Below are 23,110 nucleotides of genomic sequence, written 5' to 3' on the forward strand. Positions count from 1 at the left end.
AGAATCCGCTCAACGGCAATTGAATTTTTTTTTTTTTTAATGACATAATAGGTTTGGATTGGTGGGCTCAGGAAGGTAAACGCCTTGAAGCAAGTACTGACGAATAGACTGTTAAGGCTGATAAAGCTATTTCATTTGTACACAGGTTTATCTTCTGGAAGCATGTATTCCTGGAGCGAATATCTATGCTATTTTTTGCTTGGTCTTGGTGTGTTAAGCACACCGTACTAAAAAAAAAAAAAAAAAGCACACCATACTACCCAGGTCTAAACCAGACTGCAGCCCTCTTCGGTCAGCCTATCCTCTCCGAGCTTCTTTTCCTCGGCCTTCTTCTGACACTTGGCACAAGCGTGCATTCTCTAGTCCACGCTCAATATCATTTTCCTCCAAATTTTGCTTTCGAACTTTTACCTTCTTTCTTATCTCCAAGGTCTCCAACCTGGACCAGGAATTCTCTTCCCACTGGATCCTATCATCTACCTAGTTTTTGTTTTATAACACACTTAACAGAATAATCAAAATGTTCACAAAGGCATTATAGAGCATATTCATTGAAAATTATAGTGGTAGGTTTTTTGATTCCTAATTGGATAGACAAGAATGCAGTTTTTATAGACAAAGGGTAGAACCATGACCTGTTTCATGATTTCTGTAGCTACTTTCATGTATCGGTTGTTATGGATTGCTGTAGAGTTTATGTCAACTCTAGGCGACCCCATGAGTCAGAGTAGAACTGTGCTCGGTAAGATTTTCAGTGGAGTCATTTTTTAGAAGTAGATCACCAGGCCCTTCTTCCTTGGCGCCTCTAGGTGGACTCGAACTTCCAACTTTTTGGTTAGTAGTCAAGCACATTAGCCATTTGAACCACCCAGGGACTCCTTACTTTCCTATTTAAAAAAACTCATATGAGAAGTGTTTGTTGAACACCTACATTTGCCAGTAGAAAGAACAGACGCACCAGAATCTAATGGCTGTGTCATTTATTCAACAATTATTTTCTGAGCTCCAAATATTCACCAAGCATGGTTCTAGAAAACAAAATGAAGAAAAACAGCCAATTAAATCTGAAATTCAGGGATAGAAGCATTTTAAATAAAATAAAAATAATAAAGCAATGTTGAAATGATTTTAGCACTAGTACATTTAGGATCCTCCAAAATAGAGAATATTCCATTCATTAAAAAAAAAAAAAGATTAAACAAAACCAGATAGTAATAAACAAGAACAAGTAGATATATTTTAAAAACAAATTAAAAAAAAAAACTTTGTTACCATCAAGTCGACTCATAGTGACCCTATAGGGCAGAGAAGAACTGCCCCATAGGATTTGCAAAGAGTAGCTGGTGGATCCAAACTGCTGACCTTTTGATTAGCAGCCGAGCACTTAACCATTGCACCACCAGGGCTCCCAAATTAGAAATACAGGATATGAAATGCTCATACACTAATTTTTTTTTTTTTAAATCTCAGCAGAATTTACCTAGAACATGACACAAGGAGTTTAAAAATTAGAGGTAGATATATGAAAGAGCTGTCAAATAAAATGAAAGACAGATTGAGAGGTTCCTTACCTACATATAATAGGAGTTTTTGGAAGAAAGGAGAGGAAATGGTAAATAAGCAATATTCAAAAAATATAATGGCCAAAAAAAGTAATTACCACAAGGGGGACATGAATCTCAATCTCCTATGATATACGTATTTTAAAACTTTAAGGCAACAAACATTACAACAGCACTAAACAAAGAAAGTTCCCACTACGGTTTCCAAGTTATAGTCGACAGACATTGGAACTAATCAAGCAAATCTCTAAATACTATAGGAAAGATTTTTGCCCCTTTATTCAACTTCACAATGATAAAATACAAATCAACATAGGTTTAACCTAAATGTTGTGTTAACTTTAAATTGTAGATAATCAGTAACTTCTTTTCTTGTCTTTCTTTCTAAACAATGAATAGCAATAATTCAGAGCTTTGCATTCACAAAAATACTTGGTCAATACCTTCTCAAAGATTCAGCTAAGAAAAAAAAAAACTTGGAACTATGCTTTAAAAATCAAAGGTAAACTAAAGATATTTAGGTTTTATAATGAATTTATTTCTAATATACGATCTATTAGTTGATTAGATCTATTTTAGATATGTAAGGATGGTTCAATATCTGTAAATCTATCAACGTAATTTACCACAGAAACAGATTTAAGGAAAATATTAATAAGATTAGCTGAAGAGATACCAAAAAATTATTCAATAAAATTCAAAATTTCTATAAGATTAAGGTGGGAAATATCTCCTAACAATACATGAGAATTTCTTTAACCCCATAAATGGTATCTACCCAAGATCTCTGCAAATATCATACTAAACAGGCCATTAATCTCAGTAACAAGGCAAGATTCTCTGCACCCACTGCTCTTGTTGTTAGCTGCCTTCAAGGCAGCTCCCCACTCATGGTGACCCCATGCACAACAGAATGAAATGCTGCCCAGTCCTGCGCCATCTCCATGATCAGTTGTAGATCAGACTGCTGTAATCCATAGTGTTTTCTTGGCTGATTTTTGGAAGTAGACTGCCAGTCCTTTCTTCCCTGTCTGTCTTAGTCTGGAAGCTCTGCTGGAACCTGTTCAGCCCACTCCTATTCATCATGTCAGAAGGATTGAAAGCAACAGCCAGAGAGCCAAACTATCAAGATTTCAAACCTGGCTCTGCTTCTTATTAGTTGTGTTACCTTGGGCAAGATATAAATTCTCTCTACTTCAATTGCCTATCAATAAATAGGAATGGTAATATTATTTACCTCATAGATTTGTCATGAAGATGAAAAAAGTTTATATATGCAAAGTGCTAAGAAGAGTATCTAGCATTAAAAAATACCATAAATTTTAGTTATTATTATTGCTGTATAGCTATGTAAAAAATAAATACAACAAGTAGACAGGAATAGGATATATAGAACATTAAGAAGAAATCCTAGAAAACTACAAATAAATGATTATATATGAGGTTGCTGGAATACCAAGCCAATAAAAAAATCAATACCAGCAATAACATAATTTTTCAAAGTAAAAAAAAAAAAAAAAACTATACAGAAAAATATTGTTATAGAAATATAGACTGTATATTAATGTAAAGTGTAAAAACCCATTGTATAATATTATTCATTGTTTCTGAATACCTATATGTGGTGAAGTATAAAAACCCATCAGGAAGGACACACCATAATTTCAGGAAAGTGGTTTCCTCTGGGAGTGGAATAAGGAAGGGGAATAGACTTATAGAGGGATAAATAGAAGACTTCACAAATATATAATGATTTATTTCTTGGGGGAAAAAAGATATGAAATAAAATGTTCAGTCTAGGCAGTAAACACCTGAGTATATTTTTTGGATTGTTTGAAATAACCTGTAATAAAAATACTGTTTCTAAAATTTGCTCTTGTGTGGGAAGTAGACTATAGGAGGAAGAGTGGAAGAAAGCAGACTAGTTAGGAAGCTATTTCACAAGCCCAGGGTAGAGGCCGTAGACATTTGGAACACAGTAACAGCTGTGGAAATGTTTTGCTAATATATTAGATGTGGAAGAGTGGATAAAATAAGGAAGAACAAGCTAGAATTAATCCTGAGTTTTTTATCTGGGTAACAAGGGAGATGGTAGAGCCATTAACTGAGAAAGGAAGGCTGGGGAAGAACAGCTTGGAAGGAGATATCAAGAGTCTTTTGTGGACATATTAGGTTTGAGGTAGTTATTAAATATCCAGATAGAGTTGCTTGATAAACAATGCAGAAGATACAGATGGATACAGACAGAAACCTGGAGCTTACAGGTGGGATCGGGGATGGAGATAAAAATTTGGGAGTTACCAGCTTCAAGGTATCACTTAAAACCATGGCTCTAGGTAAGCTCTTCTTATAGGCTGTGGATGGAGAAGAGAAGCCAGCCAATGACTGAGTTCCTGGCACTCCAACATTAAGAGGTGTACCACAAAGGTGATGCTGATGAAGGAATCTGAGAAAGAGTAGCTACCGAGACGGGCGGGGGGGGGGGGAAGTAGGCATGAAATTGTTCATGTTTCACAAGCCAAATGGTGAAAGTATTTCTCAAAGGAAGAAAGAGCACTGTGTTAAACATTGCTGAGAGATTCAGCACATGAGTAGAAAGAAATTACCGCTGGACTTGCTGAGAAGAAGGTTGTTGGTGACCGGGACAAACGTAGCTCCATGGAGTATGGGCTTAAAACCTTTTTTTTTTTAATTGTGGTAAATATATACGTCACAAAACATTTGCCATTTCAACATCCTTCACACGTACAGCTCAGTGACGTCAACCTCTGTTCACCATGTTGTTCAACCATCACCCATATCTGATCCCAAACGCTTCCATCTTATAAACCTACTTTGAAGTGCATTAAAGAGAGAATAGGAGGTGTTTGCAGTTACAGGGCAGGCTACAAGTTCAGAGTGAACACCAAAAGTGGGTAAAAATTTTGGTAATTTTTTTTTTTTTAATTTAAACATCTTTATGAAATAATAGAAAACATCTCAGTGGTAAGAAGCAAGGAGAAATGTGGGGTCAAACAAGGCTCATGTGTTTACTTTCGATAAGCTTGAATGCTAATGGAGACATTCCGGTAGAAAGAGAAGAACTGATTTTCTGGTAGAAGCTCCCCTGGGGAACAGAGAGCGGATGGACCATGGATGGACCATGAAAGCATTGGCCTAGGAGAAGAGCCCCAGAAAGGATGGCAGGAGTGCAGACAATGAGCACATTGGGTGCATGTAAAGATGAGGTTCTTCTTACCTGAGTGCTTCCACTATCTCAGAGAAGTGGGGATCTAGGCAATCAATCGAGACTGGGGAGAAGGGAAGGGTAGGGATTTGGGAAGTTGAAGAAGTTGTGAAATTGTCATTTGGGAGATAGGAGTGTGATCCACCACTTACCAGCTAAAAGACTTCAAGGACGAGTCACTTAACCTCACTGGAGTTCCTATTTCCTTAATTTCCATCCAGCCCAATTTTCTACTGGTTAGTTCTTGTACAGAAAACCCACTTCAAAATGAAATGTCAATAGTCCCAGGCAAAAGGAGAATAAAAGAAATTCTTGGTTTTCTCTTACATTTCCCAGCAACAACAACAAAACTTACAAATTGTCCCAAAGATCATACTTTGTATTTCAGGAAGAAAAAGCATCCCAAAGTAAAAGCCCATTTCTAGAACTCTGACAGCAGGAAATTCAGTCCTAAAAAAATCAATGAGCACAATAAAGTCAGGTCTTTGGGGGACCATTTTGAAACATTAAAACTCAATTTTCAATGTTAATGCTTAAAAAAAACTACATGAAGCTTGATCCTCAGCTATATGAAATCTGTTATCATTTCTTAGACTTTGGAGATTTTATTTAATTTAAATATTGAACTATGACACAATTTTCATAAGCCTACATTGCAAACCATATGTTTCTAGAGTAGAAGGCTGTTTTCACTGCCTCCCCCGTTTAATGAACTATTTCACAACCATGAAAATGTGATTCATTTATTTATATTTAATCAAAATACACTACAAAAACTTGATAACTTACTCTTGAGAGCTTTGCATCATTGATGACAGATTAGAAAAAAAAAGGTTTGGGGAGTTAATCTCATTTACCATCATAAATATTCAAATCTTACATATTTGTTCCACAAAACAGTTGTTTAAGCGGCTTTAATTTATTTTCAATTTTATTGTCTCCACTGTATAATGCAAATCAATTGTTGGAATTGTTTCGTAACATGCATCCAATAAATGCTGAAGAGTCTCTCTCTCACTCTGTCTTTTTTTAATGTACGTGAAGTGAATTAAAATGAACATGACAGAGCTTCAGAACCCGTTCGTCCATCCTGCCAATTTCAAAGTGGGTATTTGCAGCACGTCAGCTGAACCAGTTCTCTGCATGTGCCGAGTGGGGAGATACTGAAATATCTTTTTTACTTGTTACTGCAGATGTCTGAAATTTCACTGTTATCAATAATGTTTTCTTTAAAAAAAAAAAAAAATTAACCTCTAGGAATCCTGTTTCCAGTTACATGGCAGGCTACATGTTCAGAATGAACACCAAAAACAAGTAAAAAAGGTTGGTAAAATTTTTTTTAATTTAAACATCTTTATGAAATAATAAACACTAGTGGCATGGTGGTTAAGTGCTCCGGCTGCTAACCACAGGGTCGGCAGTTGGAATCCGCCAGGCGCTCCTTGGAAACTGTATGGGGCAGCTCTACTCTGTCCTATAGGGTCGCTATGAGTCGGAGTCGACTCGACAGCACTGGTTTTGTTTTTTTTTTTTTTTAATGAAATAATAAGGAATTAACAGCCCAAAATATAAGGGAAAATTGGAAACCAAAGGAGAATAGCAATGAAACCCCTCTTGTCCTGAGAGCCAATCTGGTGAACTTTCATCTTCATGGCCTTTATGACAAAGCCCAGGTCGGCAAAAAAGTGGAGAATCCAAAAAAAAAAAAGAAAAACTTTCTCCATAAAACTGGAACCCCAAAGGGCTATAGGTTCATTGTAAGAGCAAATGGGATGCAAACCCCACACTTGCACCCACAGGAGACTGCCTTGGTTCTGAGAAGGCTGGACTGGAAGCCAGGGAAGGCCTTGAGAACTTGTAACTAAAAAATAAGCTTCCTGTGGATCTATAGCTCAAATTCACAGAGCTCGAGCTTTTAGGGGGTATCTTTTTATGAGCTGGAATTGATTCAACAGCAATGGGTTTGTTTTTTGGTTTTAGGCAAATACTATCAAAAAATTGGAGTAGCTATAAAAATAATCAGGAAAAATATATTTTAAAACAAAAGTATTATCAAAGACAAAAGGGCCACAACATAATAATGAAAGAAAACTCATTAGGAAGGTATTTAAAGAAATTCCAAAAATGTGAGTGCACATAATAATGAATGTGTGAAAAGATGTGAGGAAAAAAAGGAAAACTTTGCTCACAGGGCACTGTATGATCCTAGCCTACAAATACAAGTGTGAACAACGTGCACCTCTGCTTATTTTTCTGTAACCCAACTTAAGTAAGTCACTGGGAGGAATGGTAACGAAGGCCACCCCTACTGCATTCTACTACCTCCTTTGGTTCCCATGCCCATGTATTCTAACTTCTAGGGACGCAGCATCATTGGCATAGTGTGCACGCTGTGCCCTAGAGGATAGTGTCCTGTTCTCATAGGGTATTAGCTGGCTCCTCAGCTGCTTCTATGAGAGGCCTTTCTGCCACTCTATCACGACTATCATACGTGATAGCCATGTCCCTGCTGCTGCACACCCTTCTGTAAATCCACACACAGTGGCTCTAGCTTAGAACCTGCAAGCAGAAAAGGCAAGCCCAAGCCTAAACTATTTGATGATCCCAGCCAGGATGAATTTCTGTCCCTTTCAGGGTTAAAATTGTTCACGTAGTAACTGTTCACCAAATGTCTGATTGGTTTCTTTGAGAAAGGGGCGTACACCCACTCCTCACTTATCAGTAGTCTTGTTACCTGGCATTTTGCATTCATGACAATAGTAAAAAATCTACTACCCAATTTAACAACGTACATCTGGCAATAACAAACGCCAAGGTGTGAGGTGAGAATAATGCTCCCTGTGATGGTTAAGGTTATGTGTCAGTTAGGCTAGGCCATGATTTTCAGTGGTTTGGCAGTTATGCGATGAAGTAATTTGGCAGTTAATATAATGATGTCTGTCATTTTGTCATACTGTGGGGGCTTGTGTGTTGCTGTGATGCTGGAAGCTACGCCACTGGTATTCAGATAGCTTTAGGGTCACCCATGGCAGAGAGGTTTCAGCTGAGCTTCCAGACTACGACAGGCTAGAAGAAGGACCTGAAGTCTACTTCTGAAAAGAATTAGCCAGTGAAAACTTCATGAGCAGCAGCAGAACATTATCTGATATAGTGCCAGAAGACGAGCCCCCCAGGTTGGAAGACACTTAAAAGATGACTGGGGAAGAGCTGCCTCCTCAAAATAGAGTCAACCTTAATAACGTGGATGGAGTCAAGCTTTCGGGACCTTCATTTGCTGATGTGCCATGACTCAAAATGAGAAAAAACAGCTTAAAACATCCATTAATAATCAGAACATGGAATGTACCAAGTATGAATCTAGGAAAATTGGAAATCATCAAAAATGAAATGGAACACATTAACATCGATATCCTAGGCATTAGTGAGCTGAAATGGACTGGTATTAGCTGTTTTGAATTGGACAATCATATGGTCTACTATGCTGGGAATGACAACTTGAAGAGGAATGGCACTGTCTTCATCATCAAAAAGAACATTTCAAGGCCTATCCTGAAGTCAGTGATAGGATAATATCCACACGCCTACAAGGAAGACCAGTTAATACGACTATTATTCAAATTTATGCACCAACCACCAAGGCCAAAAGATGAAGAAATTGAGGATTTTTACTAACTTCTTCAGTCTGAAATTCATCAAACATGCAATCGGGATGCAGTGATAATTACTGGTGATTGGGATGTGAAAGTTGGAAACAAAGAAGGATTGGTCGTTGGAAAATATGGCCTTGGTGATAGGAAATAATGCCGGAGATCACATGATAGAATTTTGCGAGACCAACAACTTCTTCATTGCAAATACCTTTTTTCACCAACATAAGTGATGACTATATACATGGACCTTGCCATATGGAATACACAGGAATCAAATCAACTACATCTCTGGAAAGAGACTATGGAAAATCTCAATATCATCAGCCAGAAACAAAGCCAGGGGCCTACAGTGGAAACAGACCATCAATTGCTCATACGAAAGTTCAAGTTGAAACTGAAGAAAATTAGAACAAGAGCCAAAGTACAAGTACAACCTGGAGTACATCCCACCTAAATTTATAGGCCATCTCAAGAATAGATTCAATGCGTTGAACACTAATGACCAAAGACCAGACGAGTTACGGAATGACATCAAAGACATCATACATGAAGAAAGCAAGGGGTCATTAAACAGACAGGAAAGAAAGAAAAGACCAAAGTGGATGTCAGAAGAGACTCTGAAACTTGCTCTTGAATGTCGAGCAGCTAAAGCAAAAGGAAGAAATGATGAAGCAAAAGAAGTGAACAGAAGATTTCAAAGGGCAGCTCAAGAAGATAAAGCAAAGTATTATAATGACATGTGCAAAGAGCTAGAGATAGAAAAGCAAAAGGGAAGAACACACTTGGCATTTCTCAAACTGAAAGAACTGAAGAAAAAATTCAAGCCTTGAGTTGCAATAGGAAAGGATTTTATGGGGAAAACACTAAACAATGCAGGAAACATCAAAAGAAGATGGAAGAAATACACAGAGTCATTATACCAAATAGAATTGGTCGATGTTCAACCATTTCAATAGGTAGCATATGATCAGGAACCAAGGGTACTGAAGGAAGAAGTCCAAGCTGCGCTGAAGGCCTTGGCAAAAAACAAGGCTCCAGGAATTGACGGAATATCAACTGAGATGTTTCAACAAATGGATGCAGCGCTGGAAGTGCTCACTTGTCTATGCCAAGAAATCTGGAAGACAGCTACCTGGCCAAATGACTGGAAAAGATCCATATTTATGCCTATTCCCAAGGAAGGTGATCCAACTGAATGTGGAAATTATCAAACAATATCATTAATACCACCCAGAAACCCAGTGCCATCAAGTCGATTCCAACTCATAGCAACCCTATAGGACAGATTAGAACTGCCCCATAGAGTTTCCAAGGAGCGCCTGGAGGATTTGAACTGCTGACCCTTTGGTCAGCAGCTGTAGCACTTAACCACTACGCCACCAGGGTTACCACACGCAAGAAAAATTTTACTGAAGATCATTCAAAACTGCTGCAGCACTATATCCGCAGGGAGCTACCAGAAATTCAGGCCAGATTCAGAAGGATGCGGAACCAGGGATATGATTCCTGATGTCAGATGGATCCTGGCTGAAAGCAGAGAACACTGGAAGGATGTTTACCTGTTTTATTGACTATGCAAAGGCATTCAACTGTATGGATCATACCAAATTATGGATAACATTGTGATAAATGGGAATTCCAGAATATTTAATTGTGCTCATGAGGAACCTGTAGATAGATCAAGAGGCAGTTGTTCGGACAGAACAAGGATATACTGCATCATTTAAAGTCAGGAAAGGTATGCATTACAGTTGTAGCCTTTCACCATACATATTCAATCTGTATGCTGAGCAAATAAGCTGGACTATATGAAGAAAAATGGGGCATCAGAATTGAAGGAAGACTCATTTACAACCTACTATATGCAGGTGACACAACCTTGCTTGTTCAAAGTGAAGAGGACTTGAAGCACTTACTGACGTAGATTAGGAACCATAGCCTTCAAGTATGGATTACACCTCAACATAAAGAAAACAAAAATCCTCACAACTGGACCAATAAGCAACATCATGATAAACGGGGAAAAGATTGAAGTTGTCAAGGATTTCATTTTACTCGGATACACAATCAACACCCATGGAAGCAGCAGTCAAGAAATCAAAAGACGGCAAGAAGCAGCATCAGAGAAATGGTGGCAGCAAAACCAAGAGACCAGCAGGGGAGACCGGTAGGAAATGGTGGCTTCTTGGCCCCTGGAGCAAGAAAGATGAGTGCCTTCAGGCAGGAAGCTTGCTGGCAGAGAGGGGTGTCTCTGGGTACTTCTCAGCAGAACTAAAAGAGCTTCGTAACACTTGCGAGAGCAGGGCAGAGGCTAAGGGCCAAAGAAAGGCCTGCCTGGGGGGCATGGCTGAGAAGAGATTATCCTGGTGGAAGAATTGTATCCTGAGCATTCCTGAACCTGAATTGTAAACCTGTTACTTCCCTAATAAACTGTATAACTGTGAGTATGGTCTGTGAGTTCTGTGTGGCCATTGCAATGAATTATCAAACTCAGTAGAGAAGCAGAGAATGCAGTGGGAGAGACGATTGGCATCAGAATTGGTAAAGACGGCTGAGAGAGGTGGCATGTCTGACCTCTGCCTCATAGGAACAGCCTTGGGCTTTTGATCCTGATTCTCTTTCCGCCTTGTGAAGTTAGGTAAGGTCAGGCCATGCCCCTGCCATGCCATTTTTATAACATCTCAACCCTATCCATACTCCACTCACCACCCATGGTGGCGGTCCTCGTTGTCAGCTGGCCATGAGATCCGTCTCCAAATTCCCATTTAGAATCTATTTCTCACAATCACTTCCGGTTGTCAACTGTCTTGGAGGTTTCTTAGAAACAGAGTCTGAGATGGAAAATTGAATGCAGATGGATTATAGGGGAGTATTCTTGAGAGATTCACTTACGTTGAAGTAAGAAAGAATTTTGCAGGAGAATCTGACCTGCAGTGTGGTTGCAACAGAGGCTGCCCTCAGCCAATCCTGTGGGCAGCTCTGGAGCTGGAAAACCCTTCAAATTGAGGGAAAAGGGCTGAGGCATTGTATCCCTACCTCAGCCAGTCACTGAACATGGGCTGTCCTATGGGAAGGAATGTAATGGCTGGGGGGGGGGGGGGGCGGGTGTGTACGGTTTTCTGCAACAGAGGGAAACATCCATTGAGAGACTCAGCTGTGAGTCGTTGCAGCCACAGTTCCCAGTAAGTGGGTGCTGGTGCATCACCCCTGAAAAGGAATCCAGGCAGAGCATCCCGTATCCACTTCAACCAAAAGGGGACTGACTGCCTTTTGTTCTCTTCCTTCTATTCCCACATCTATCACCTAAGATAATGAACAGAGAAAGGTCCTGTGTGAATGGGAAGGAAGGCAAAGGAAACAAGGAAATACAGGGTGAAAGGGAACCCTCAATGAATATTTCAAAATGTGATTCCACATCAGCTTAACACTGCTAAGAGAAGGTTCAACTTTTCTACCACACTCTCTTCTCCATCACACTGACATTTTCTCGAAGGCAGTGACAGGGTCATGTACATCTTTGCATCCTGAATGCCTACAGTGGTGGTACCCAAGAAGTATTAAATAAACAGGTGTTAAAATTAAGCGAGTAATGCATATTCATTCTGGTCATTTATGTGGTTCTGTGACAAAGGAAAGGGGCCCAGGATACAGAAGAAAGGATTTCAGAGTGTTTATAGAGCCCAAGGAAGATGTCCAGAAAGCACGTAGCACAATTTATATGAGGAATAGATCTAAGGAGAACATACCATTTTCTAAAACAAGAAAAAAAAAAAAAGGGAGGGGTGATAGTTCAAGTGCATAAAACAGAAGATAAAAATAACAGCCTTATATTCTCCAAGCCCCAAGTTAGAAGGTGCCCATCACCACAGGCTGTGCAGTAAGGTGGGCAGAACCCTAGCTTTGAACCAGAAGATCTTTACTTGAAGACCAGTGTGAAGAACCACCTCTCACCAGCTGAGCAAGTTACTGAGCAAGGACTCTGTCTCTTTGCCTTTAAAGCAAGATCCTAAAAGTAACAGATCCTAGCTCACAAGGTTGTTGTGCAGTCAAATGAGAGAATACAGGTAAACTGTAGTTGCTACCCTCATAAGGACAATCTTACATCAACACTCCCAGTGTAAAGAATTCCCCTGTGGATGCTTCCTTCTGGATGAGCCCTCCCTGGGTAAGCTGGAGAGAGGGGCCTGAGGAGACATCCCATAACCAGGAAGAGCAAGAGAGTTGGTGGAATCCTGGACCCCCAAGGTCCTGGCTGTGGAATCTTTTCGTTAAACTTCTTACAATATAATTTCTCCGTTTGTGAAAGGGGGATGGTAATGCCAAACTCATGGATTTGTTATAAGGATTAAAGTTTATAATTTATATAGAGCATTTGATTATTGCAGAATCAAAGAAACTATGAAGTTATGTTAATGTCCTGGGTTCCTTCTATAGAATACTAGCTGTTAATCAGGAAATTGCTTTCTTTTTTATTTCATTTTCTTTCTTTTTTCAATGGTTAAGTTGTTTTCTGTGGACTAAAAGATCATGTTCTCTGTCATTAACCACCAAGAAGGCTTGGCTTTTGCTAGTATTTTCATTTTTGCTTTAAGGAAAAAGCAAAAAAAAAAAAACTATTGACAGCAGTAACTTTTCACTGAAATTGCCTTTCCCTTCTGTTTTCTGTTTACTTCAGCCCTCCCTGACCAGCCCGGTGCTGAGCTGAGAGGGGGCTCCTGGAGAAATAGCCTTGAAGATGCATCACTGACTGGAGATGCCCTAAAGGCTGGAGTGAAGGAGTGAGAAGAGTGACATGCCACGGTTCTAACAACTAAGCTCCAGTGCAGAACTGCGTTCCTTGCCAGAAACTCAACCTTTCTCCACGGGCTAGGCACCTCCCACTGTGAACACACAGACTTGTCGCCTCTGGCTAAGATGGTCCACTGCCTCCATTAGAGGGGAACAAAGTCCGATAGGCAGCCTTGGTGTTATCACCCAGTGACGGCCTCTTGGGCTTGTACAAGAACAACCTCCAAACACTGGGCACGGTGCACATTCCCAGCTGAGTCAACATTTGCTGGACCCACCCAAAGGATCACTGCATCTGACAAATAGAGAAACCAGTTCAAACACTAATTTTATGGCAAGGAACAGGAAGCCAAGAAGACACATGGGCCAGTTTCGAGGTTAGCAGGGAGGGGTCCTAGTGAGTCCAGATCTCCAGTTTCTGTTCCTCTCCAGGGTTCAGTCCCCTCCCTACCCATCAGTCAGGCAATCAAGAAAACATGTGGAGTTAAGGATTGCGTATCGCTCATATCCAGCGCCTAACGCAGTGCCCTGCACACAGGTTGTTATTGTTAGTTGCCATCAGTGGATTCCAACTCACAGCACCCCACGTGTGCAGAGTAGAACTGCTGCATAGGGTTTCCAAGGCTGTGACCTTTCAGAAGCAGGTCACCAGGCCTGTCTTCCAAGGTGCCTCTGGGTCGGTTTGACTTGCCAGCCTTTCAGTTAGCAGCCCAGTGCTTAACCATTTACACCACCCTCTCAAGGGCACTGGGTTTTTGGGGACTCCAGCAGAGACTATAATGAGTGAATGAATTAAAGTAGAAGCTGCCCCTACTGCCAAACCACTATTGCCTCTTCCAGTAGAGTAGCACTGATTCTCAAACGGCAGAGTGGATGGTATAAGTGGGGCAGAAAATATGATCTGAGTAGTAATAGAGGTCACACACGATCAGTCAATAAATAAGCATATGAATAGCTGTATATAAACCAAGGTATTTATTACAGTTTTATTACCAGTTTAAAAAAGGTAAAACAATTTACTAGTGTGGAACTCCATTTCTTCAAGTATGATGCCCTGCAATGGGAAGTGTCTAATAATTATTTCTTGCATGATGAATAAAAGGATGGATGAATACCAGCGAGAAGTAGGGAATCTGAGCTCAACATAATCAATACTGAAAGACTGCTAACCAACGGGCACAGGAATTGAGATTGCTAGAGAAGAACCTCTGGCCCAAGGGACTTAAACCAGAAAACTCAATCCTGTTGCTGTTGAGTCAACTCCAACTCATACTGACTCTATAGGACAGAGCAGAACTGCCCCATAGGGTTTCCAAGGAGCAGCTGGTGGATTCAAACTGCCTACCTTAGCTGCCATAGCTCACCATAGCTTTTAACCAGCGTACCACCAGGGCTCCCAAAGGGGCCTTAAGGCCCTGCTAAAACAGAATGCCAGGAGAAGCAGGTAGCTAAATGAGAGAAAACAAAGGCAAAGAACTTCTAAATCCAACCCTATCCTGCCTTTTTTTTATCCTGCCTAGGAAACCCTGGTTGCATAGTGGTTAGAGCTACATCTACTAACCAAGAGGCTGGCAGTTCGAATCCACCAGGGACTCCTTGGAAACCCCATGGGGAAGTTCTACTCTGTCCTGTTGTTGTTGTTAGGTGTCATCGAGTTTGCTCCAACTCATAGTGACCCTATGTACCAAAGAACAAAACACTGCCCAGTCCTACACCATGCTCACAGTCATTGTTATGCTGAGCCCATTGTTGCAGCCACTGTGTCAATCCACCTCATCGAGGGTCTTCCTGTTTTACCAAGCATAATGTCCTTCTCCAGGGACTAATCTTGGATTACATGATAACATGTCCAAGGTATGTGAGATGTAGTCTCGCCATCCTTGCTTCTAAGAAGCATTCTGGTTGTACTTCTTCCAAGATAGATTTGTTCATTCTTTTGTCAGTCCATTCTATGTTCAATATTCTTCACCAACACCACAATTCAAAGCTGGCAATTCTTCTTCGGTCTACCTTATTCATTGGCCAGCTTTCATATGCATGTGATGCAACTGAAAATAGCATGGATTGGGTCAGGCGCACCTTAGTCTTCAAAGTGACATCTTTGCTTTCCAAAACTTTAAAGAGGTCTTCTGCAGCAGATTTGCCCAATGCAATGTGTCTTTTGATTTCTTAACTCCTGCTTCCATGGGTGTTGATTATGGATCCAAGTAAAACGAAATCCTTGACAACTTCAATCTTTTCGCCATTTATCATGATGTTGCTCATTGGTCCAGTTGTGAGGATTTTTGTTTTCTTTATGTTGAGGTGTAATCCATACTGAAGGCTGTGGTCTTTGATCTTCATCAGTAAGTGCTTCAAGTCCTCTTCACTTTCAGCAAGCAAGGTTGTGTTATCTGCATATCGCAGGTTGTTACTGAGACTTCCTCCAATCCTGATGCCCCGTTCTTCTTCATATAGTCCAGCTTCTCGGATTATTTGCTCAGCATATAGATTGAATAGGTGTGATGAAAGGATACAAACACACAGCATCCCCTTGTTCTGTTTGAATGACTGCCTCTTGATCTATGTACAGGTTCCTCATGAGCATGATTAAGGGTTCTAGAATTCCCATTCTTCGCAATATTATCCAAAATTTGTCACGATCCACATACTCAAATGCCTTTGCATAGCCAATAAAACACAGGTAAACATCCTTCTGGTATTCTCTGCTTTCAGCCAGGATCCATCTGACATCAGAAATGATATTCCCAGTTCCATGTCCTCTTCTGAATCCAGCCTGAATTTCTGGCAGCTCCCTGTTGATTACTGCTGCAGCCACTTTTGAATGATCTTCAGCAAAATTTTGCTTGCATGTGATGTTAATGATATTGTTCAATAATTTCCACATTCAGTTGGATCACCTTTCTTGGGAATAGGCATAAATATGGATCTCTTCCAGTCGGTTGGCCAGGTAGCTGTCTTCCAAATTTCTTGGCATAGACAAGTGAGTATTTCCAGCGCTACATCTGTTTGTTGAAATATCTCAGCTGGTATTCCGTTAATTCCTGGAGCCTTGTTTTCGCCAATGCCTTCAGTGCAGCTTGGACTTCTTCCTTCAGTACCATCAGTTCCTGATCAAATGCTACCTCTTGAAATGGTTGAACATCAACCAATTCTTTTTGGTATAGTGACTCTGTGTGTTCCTCCACCTTCTTTTGATGCTTCCCGCGTCATTTAATACTCTGTCCTAGAGGGTTGCTATGAGTCAGAATTGACTTGACGGCGACAGGTTTGGTTTTTTTGGTTTTATCCTGCCTAGAACTGACCCCATACACCTAGGAAACTTCATGACCCAGGAAATCAGAGCTGGTATAGATCTACTCTCAGAATTTCTAGTTGGTGCGAACAGTTAACACGCTCACTGCTAAATGAAAGATTGGAGGTTCAGGCCCATCTAGAGTCACCTTGGAAGATAGACCTAGCAATCTACTTCCAAACAATTGGCCACTGAAAGCTCTAGGGAGCACAGGTCTACTCTGACACTCATGGGGTCGCCATGGGTCAGAATCAACTTGATGGCAACTGGTTTTTATTGTTGTTGCTGTTGTAATAAATCTACTCAATGTTTCTGCCCAGTGAGAACAAAAAGTCCTTGACACATCATGTCTGTGAGACAGAAAGACTCAGAGAGAAATTGAGTATTCACTGGGGAGGAACAAAACAGACAGACAGGAATAATGGGAGTTTTAGATTGCATAATCTTTGCAAACTTTCATTTCAGAGTTCCCTCTTGGGCACTTTTCATTCTGGGCAAAATTTTTAACCTCCCAGAACTTCGGTTGGCAATTACAACAAAGCTACCTACCTCATAATATTGTTGTAAAGATTAAATAAATATAATTCTCATAAAGTGCTTCATACATTGCCCTCCATGCTATCCATGGTTATTTTTTGTTATTATACAATGTGGCCATTAACTTGCTGTGCAGTATGGACTTCTCTACCCTTGGGTGCTCGTTCTCTGATGTCACGTATGTAGCATGCTGTTGTTGTTAGGTGTGGACTCATAGCTACCCCATGTGACAGAGTAGAATGGCCACAGAAGGTTTTCTAGGCTGTAATCTTCACAGGAGCAGATTGCCAGATCTTTCTCCCACGGAGCCTCTGGGCGGGTCCAAACTGTCTTCGTTAGCAGCTGAGCACTTAGCCCTTGAGTCTTTGGAACTCCCACGTAGCATAGCCCAACATTATTACTAAACAACACAACGCAAGGGCGAGAGCCCTGCAATGGATGTCAGGAGGAGAAGGCTTTCATCTCTGACCTGCCACAGAGCCACTGTGTGAAACCTAACAGTGTCACTTCTCTGGCAAAAGAGAAGATTCACATTAGGTGGTCTCTGACCTATTTTTCCAGATCTGACAACTTCTGTGTCTCTGATTTTAGAAAGCAATCTCATGGCGGAACAGAGACTGCTGTGCATGTTGCTAGGCTCTCCTGAGCTCTCCCCCAAGCCCTTCCAAGACACCTCATCGTATTCTGCTCATGTAGAAGCCACCCTCTGGGACTGTTTATATCCCACCGCTTTGATTACAGCTGATTAGTAAATTTACAATGTGTTTGAACTTCACCAGGCTTACATTTCACAACAGAGAACAAGGTTTAGTCAACACTTCCATTTACTAAGGGCAACCATCCAGGCTTAAGAAGACTTTCCCTAAACAGACACCTTCTTAAAAAACCCCTAGGAAGCCAAGTGTTAAACAAAAGTATAACTTGAGAATTTTTCTCTTGATTCCCTATTATGGGCATTTGCTGTTTAGTTTACAATTGCATTGGCACACCCAATTTACACAGGCGTATGGACGCATACACACATGCACACACATGCACACATGCAACAGAGCACTGCCCAAGGTGTGACTATTCCTGATGGCCAAGAAGCACGGTACTAGGTATTTACATGGGTGAATGGTTCAGCAGTGTGAACAGGGTTTTCTGGAAAGGACTGTGGGACCAAATACTGCCAGAGTAAATGACAAAAAAAGGCAAATGAGGAAAATGGTCCATTCAAAACACATTGAACATTCTATCTCCTTATGCACAGAGATTACCAGTTCTCTGAGAACTAAGACTATAGATAAAACAAGGAACAATGGAAGGTCCTTAGATTTACAGATTAAAAAGCAATCAAATTCCCTTGATTCTGGTGATCTCTTTGTCACCACCTTGTTGCATAAAAAGACTTCTGAAAAATAATTACATCTCTCTGGACCTCAGTTTCCACATCTGTGAAATGAGTGTTTAAATTAATTGGCAACTCAGGTCCTTCCTACTTTCAAAATCATGCGAAATCTCTCTACAACACACCTTTAACCCTTTTGGGGTCATATGGATCACTACAAATGCCTCATGAAAACTTGGAACTTCTGTCCAGAAAAATATACGAAGGCTCAGGAACACACCGAGTTTATGCATGGAGCGTCAGGTGATCCAGAGACCTGCAGTAGCAGGAGATGCGTTGAAAACTCTGAGCTTTAAGGACACTCCAGAGACAACCTCTCTGAAATAAAAGCCAAGCACACAGCAAGTGAGGAAGGTTGGAAATCTAAAATTTTAATTTCAAAATATAGTTGTCTCATTCTGAGCTTTTAAAAATTAAGCCATAATTCTGTATAATGCTTCAAGGGAAAAAAAAAAAAAGGATGATGTTAAAGCAAGACTCATCACTGTGATGGGCCAGATAAGCTGTATCTGAAGCCAACTGGAAGTTTGGAGGCAGATTCATACAGGTCAAGTATTCTGCAAACATCCAGGACTGCAGTTAAGGAGTTGAGTGTCCCTCAGATGTTCCATCCGTGTTCCAGGGTAGGAGGGAAGCTGGCTACAGACCAAATCAAATTTTTATATTCTGTGATAGCGCCAGGCACTGAGATTTCATCAGTCTAATATCAGAGGCGCCAAGGCACCACATCACGGTTGGATAAACCTACATGCAATCCATTTTACTAAAGACAGGACAAATAAACCAGAAATCAGAGCACTCAATGACTCATATCAGAGGTATAAATTGAAAGTCAACACTTGTCCGGCATATAATCTAGCTGAAGAAGGGTTTATAGTCTGGAATTTTCCATGTTGAATGCTGGTGCTGCTTCCTAAAAGGAAGGCTTCCTGAGTGTGGGTGTGGGTGTGGATGTGGGTGTGGGTGTGGGTGTGTGTATTTATACTTACAGCTTTAAAATACACCGCTCACTCCAGGAAAATGGAAAAGAAGGAAAAGGAACTCAAAACTATTATTTTATCTAGAAATAAAAATGCAAATCATTGAAAAGAATAATGGCCAAAAGTGTAGTTGAAATTGTGATTTTAAAAGAATTATTTACTTTCAAGTATCTTTCCAGAGACAGCACTTATCAGAACTGTGTATCACCTCTTCACTCATCTCTCAGTATGGTGTGCTTGTCCTAGCTCAGATGCTGTTTTTCAAAGGAACATTTTGGAGTTTCTAGCTACTTGTACCTCTCTGGAAAACCTGGTGCTATAGTGGTTAAGAGCTATGGCTGCTAACCAAAAGATCGGCAGTTCAAATCCACCAGCCGCTCCTTGGAAACCTTATGGAGCAGTTCTACTCTGTTCTACGGTGTCACTATGAGTAGGAATCAACTTGACGTCAATGGGTTTTGTGCCCCTCTATTAATGATGCAGTCATAGTGGTGTCATAGTGATTAAGAGCTAAGGCTGCTAACCAAAAAGGTCAGCAGTTCAAATCCACCAGGCGCTCCTTGGAAACTCTATCCTACAGGATCCATATGAGTCAGAATCAGCTTGACAGCAACGGTTTTTTTTTTTTTTATGTTATTAATGATACATTGTATGGCAGTTTATATTTAGGAGTTTTTGTTCCCCTCTAGATATACTTAAGGACTGAGGTTCTACATTACTTATACATGTAGCCTCATAACACCTTGTACAATGCTTGTCACATGGATGATCCTAACTGTTTGAAAAATTAAACTTTATTTCTTGGAGGCCAATGAATGTCACGTAGTGGGCTAAGAGGCAAGACACTGAGTTCTAATGTAGCCATTCACTAGTTGTTTTAACTTAGGCAAATCCTTAAACTCCCTCTGACCTTAGTTTCCTTCTTTATAAATCAAGAGTTTGGACCAAATATGAAATCCAAGTCCCACCTAGCTTTATGATTCTCTATTAGCCAAGAATCCTGCTTCAGATGTAAGTTACCTAAATCCTGCCCATCTCAGACACGTTTTAATCAAACAAATCCGTTGCCGTTGAGTCAATTCCGACTCATAGCAACCCTACAGGACAGAGTAAAACTGGCCTATAGGGTTTCCAGGGAGCGCCTGGTGGATTCAAACTGCCAACCTTTTGGTTAGCAGCTGTAGCTCTTAACCACTGTGCCACCAGGGTTTCCTTTAATCAAACAGGATATATAGAAATAGACAATCCTTCAGGCACCCAGACGTGGCTCTGCATGCTACCAGTGAGTGGGTCAGATTTCTAGAAGCAGGGTTCCCTATTTGTGAATGGCCTCTGATTTACATGGAACCTGAAACCTACTCAGGAGACCATCTTCATTTTAAAGACCCTTTTTTTTTTTTTTTTTTAAGGTGTTCTATCTGAAGATTGCATTTGAAACTTGCACTAAAGGGAAACTTTACCTTACAAAGAAGAGGTTATTACCAAGCCCAAGGGGCAGTGAAATGACTTCTGTAAGGTGAAATGTTCTGAGCACACTAAGGTAATGGGAACACGGACTGGAAGGGGGCGGAGACAGAAGAGTGGTGCCTGTAGGCCTACTTTCCTGAACCTGCCTGGAATTTGCTGACAAGAGGAAATAAAGGCAGAACAAGGACACAGTGTTCCTCCAAGAAAAGAAGGAAGAGAAGTCAGGTGTTCAACCTGAGATCAGTTCTTTCCCTCAGTCCAAAGGTCACCCCAGAACCAGACAAGTTTTGGTGGAAAAATAGCACTGAGAGAGACAATATTGTCTATTCTGAAGGGCTGTTCACATAGACCTTCAAAAGCAGTTCCCCTGAGACCCAACGGAATCTTGTTGTAGCTCTCTGGCCTCCTGCCTTGGGGTAACTTCTCTGTCTTCCTCTGCCTGTGGGTCTTCCCTGACCTTTCTTCCCATGCCTCACACAACTACCGTCCTCATCCTCCAGACATGGCTCTCCCAAAATGCCTTGCTATATCTCTATTGTTACCTTCACTTCATTGTAAAATGATTATCTGTATATATTTCCATCTCTTATAGTGAAGGTGGGCAGCGGTGGTTCAGTGGTAGAATTTTTACCTTCCATGTGAGAGACCCAGGTTCGATTCCTGGCCAATGTACTTCAAGACTTACGTGTTTTTATGAGGTAGAACAGGTTTCAGTGGAGCTTCCAGGCTAAGACAGACTAGGGAGAAGGACCTGGAGATCTACTTCTGAATCAAACCCAGTATGCCGTATCAGCCAATAAAAACCCTATGGATTACAACAGTCCAATCCTATTGTACTTGAGGTCTTCATGAGTAATGTGGCTTCCTTGAGGCAGTATGTGTATCTAATTTATTTTGTACTTTCAGTATTTAGTTCAGTGTCTACCACAGAGTTGGCACTCAATAAAAGTTTAATGAAAGACCAAGTAAATGAATGAGTATACAAACCTGGGCAAGATGGGTATTACTTGGTGTCATGGATTGAATTATATCCCCCCAAAATATGTGTGAACTTGGCTAGGCCATGACTTCCAGTATTGTGTGATTGTCCACCATTTTGTCTTCTGATGTGATTTTCCTATGTGCTGTAAATCCTACCTCTATAATGTTAATGAGGCAGGATTAGAGGTGGTCATGCTAATGAGGCAGGACTCAATTTACAAGATTAGGTTGTGTTTTACCTCAGTCTCTTTTGAGACATAAAAGAGAAAGGCAAGCAGAGAAAGAGAGGGGGACCTCATACCACCAAGAAACAAGTGCCAGGAGAATAGTGTGTCCTTTGGACCCGGGGTCCCTGTACCGAGAAGCTCCTCGACTGGGGAAGATTGATAACAAGGACCTTCCCCCAGAGCTGACAGAGAGAGAAAGCCTTCCCGTGGAGTTAGAACACTGAACTGAAACTCTAGCCTCCTAGCCTGTGAGAGAATAAATTTCTCTTTGCTAAGGCCATCCATTTGTGGTATTTCTGTTACAGCATCACTAGATAACTGAGACATTTGGGTATATATTAATTCAATAACATTTTTTAGTGGCAGCTCCGTTGGCAGGACTTCAGGGATGGAGGAGCTCAACAGAGTAGCCAATGGGAGACAGGGATATTCCCAAGCTTTATCTCCCCTTGAGGGCCTTGGTATCCCTCTAAGTACTTACTAAAGTATGTTACAAGTATTAGTTCTATCTGTGTAAAAATGGTGACATGGTGGTCAGACCTCATCTAACTTCACAGAGGGGAGGAGAGAGATTCAAGATGAGCATCAGCCCAAGGCCAATTCCTGAGAAGGGGAGGTCAAACATATCTCTACCCTCCAACCTTTTTACCAGTTCTGACACCAGCCATCCTTCCCATGGCACTCTCTACTTCTCTGCTGGGTTCGATAATTTGTTACAATAGTCACACAGAACTCACAGACCATACTAACAGCTAAGGGTTTTATCAGGAAAGCAATAGGTTCAACTCAGGCTCAGGATCAACAGGCTACAACTTAGGATCAGGAAGCATTCAGGCAAAGTCTGGAAGGCTTCCCAAAGTAGAGAACACATCCCTCCTTCTTCAGTGTTGGACAGAGCTGTCAGCTACTCTTGGCCATGCAAGAAGTAGGCTCTTCTCTCTGCATGCACACACCCTGAGGACCGGCTCCTTTCAGACCCCTCAGGACAGGCTCCTCTCTGCCTTGGA

At 40.9% G+C, this 23,110-nt stretch overlaps 1 long non-coding RNA gene across 2 annotated transcripts in view; it reads right to left on the minus strand.

Annotated features, from left to right (window-relative positions):
* Nucleotides 1-23,110, minus strand: part of LOC126086476 (uncharacterized) — a 110,463-nt gene that overhangs the window by 81,842 nt on the left and 5,511 nt on the right. The window contains exon 2 of one of the 2 annotated variants that reach the window (XR_007519538.1): nucleotides 932-1,028. The exons of the other annotated variant lie outside the window; for it this stretch is intronic. This is a non-coding gene — a long non-coding RNA (uncharacterized LOC126086476). The remainder of the gene's footprint in view (nucleotides 1-931; nucleotides 1,029-23,110) is intronic. 2 annotated transcript variants of the gene reach the window in all.

This window comes from Elephas maximus, chromosome 12 (assembly GCF_024166365.1).
Source record: "Elephas maximus indicus isolate mEleMax1 chromosome 12, mEleMax1 primary haplotype, whole genome shotgun sequence".
NCBI lineage: Eukaryota > Metazoa > Chordata > Mammalia > Proboscidea > Elephantidae > Elephas > Elephas maximus.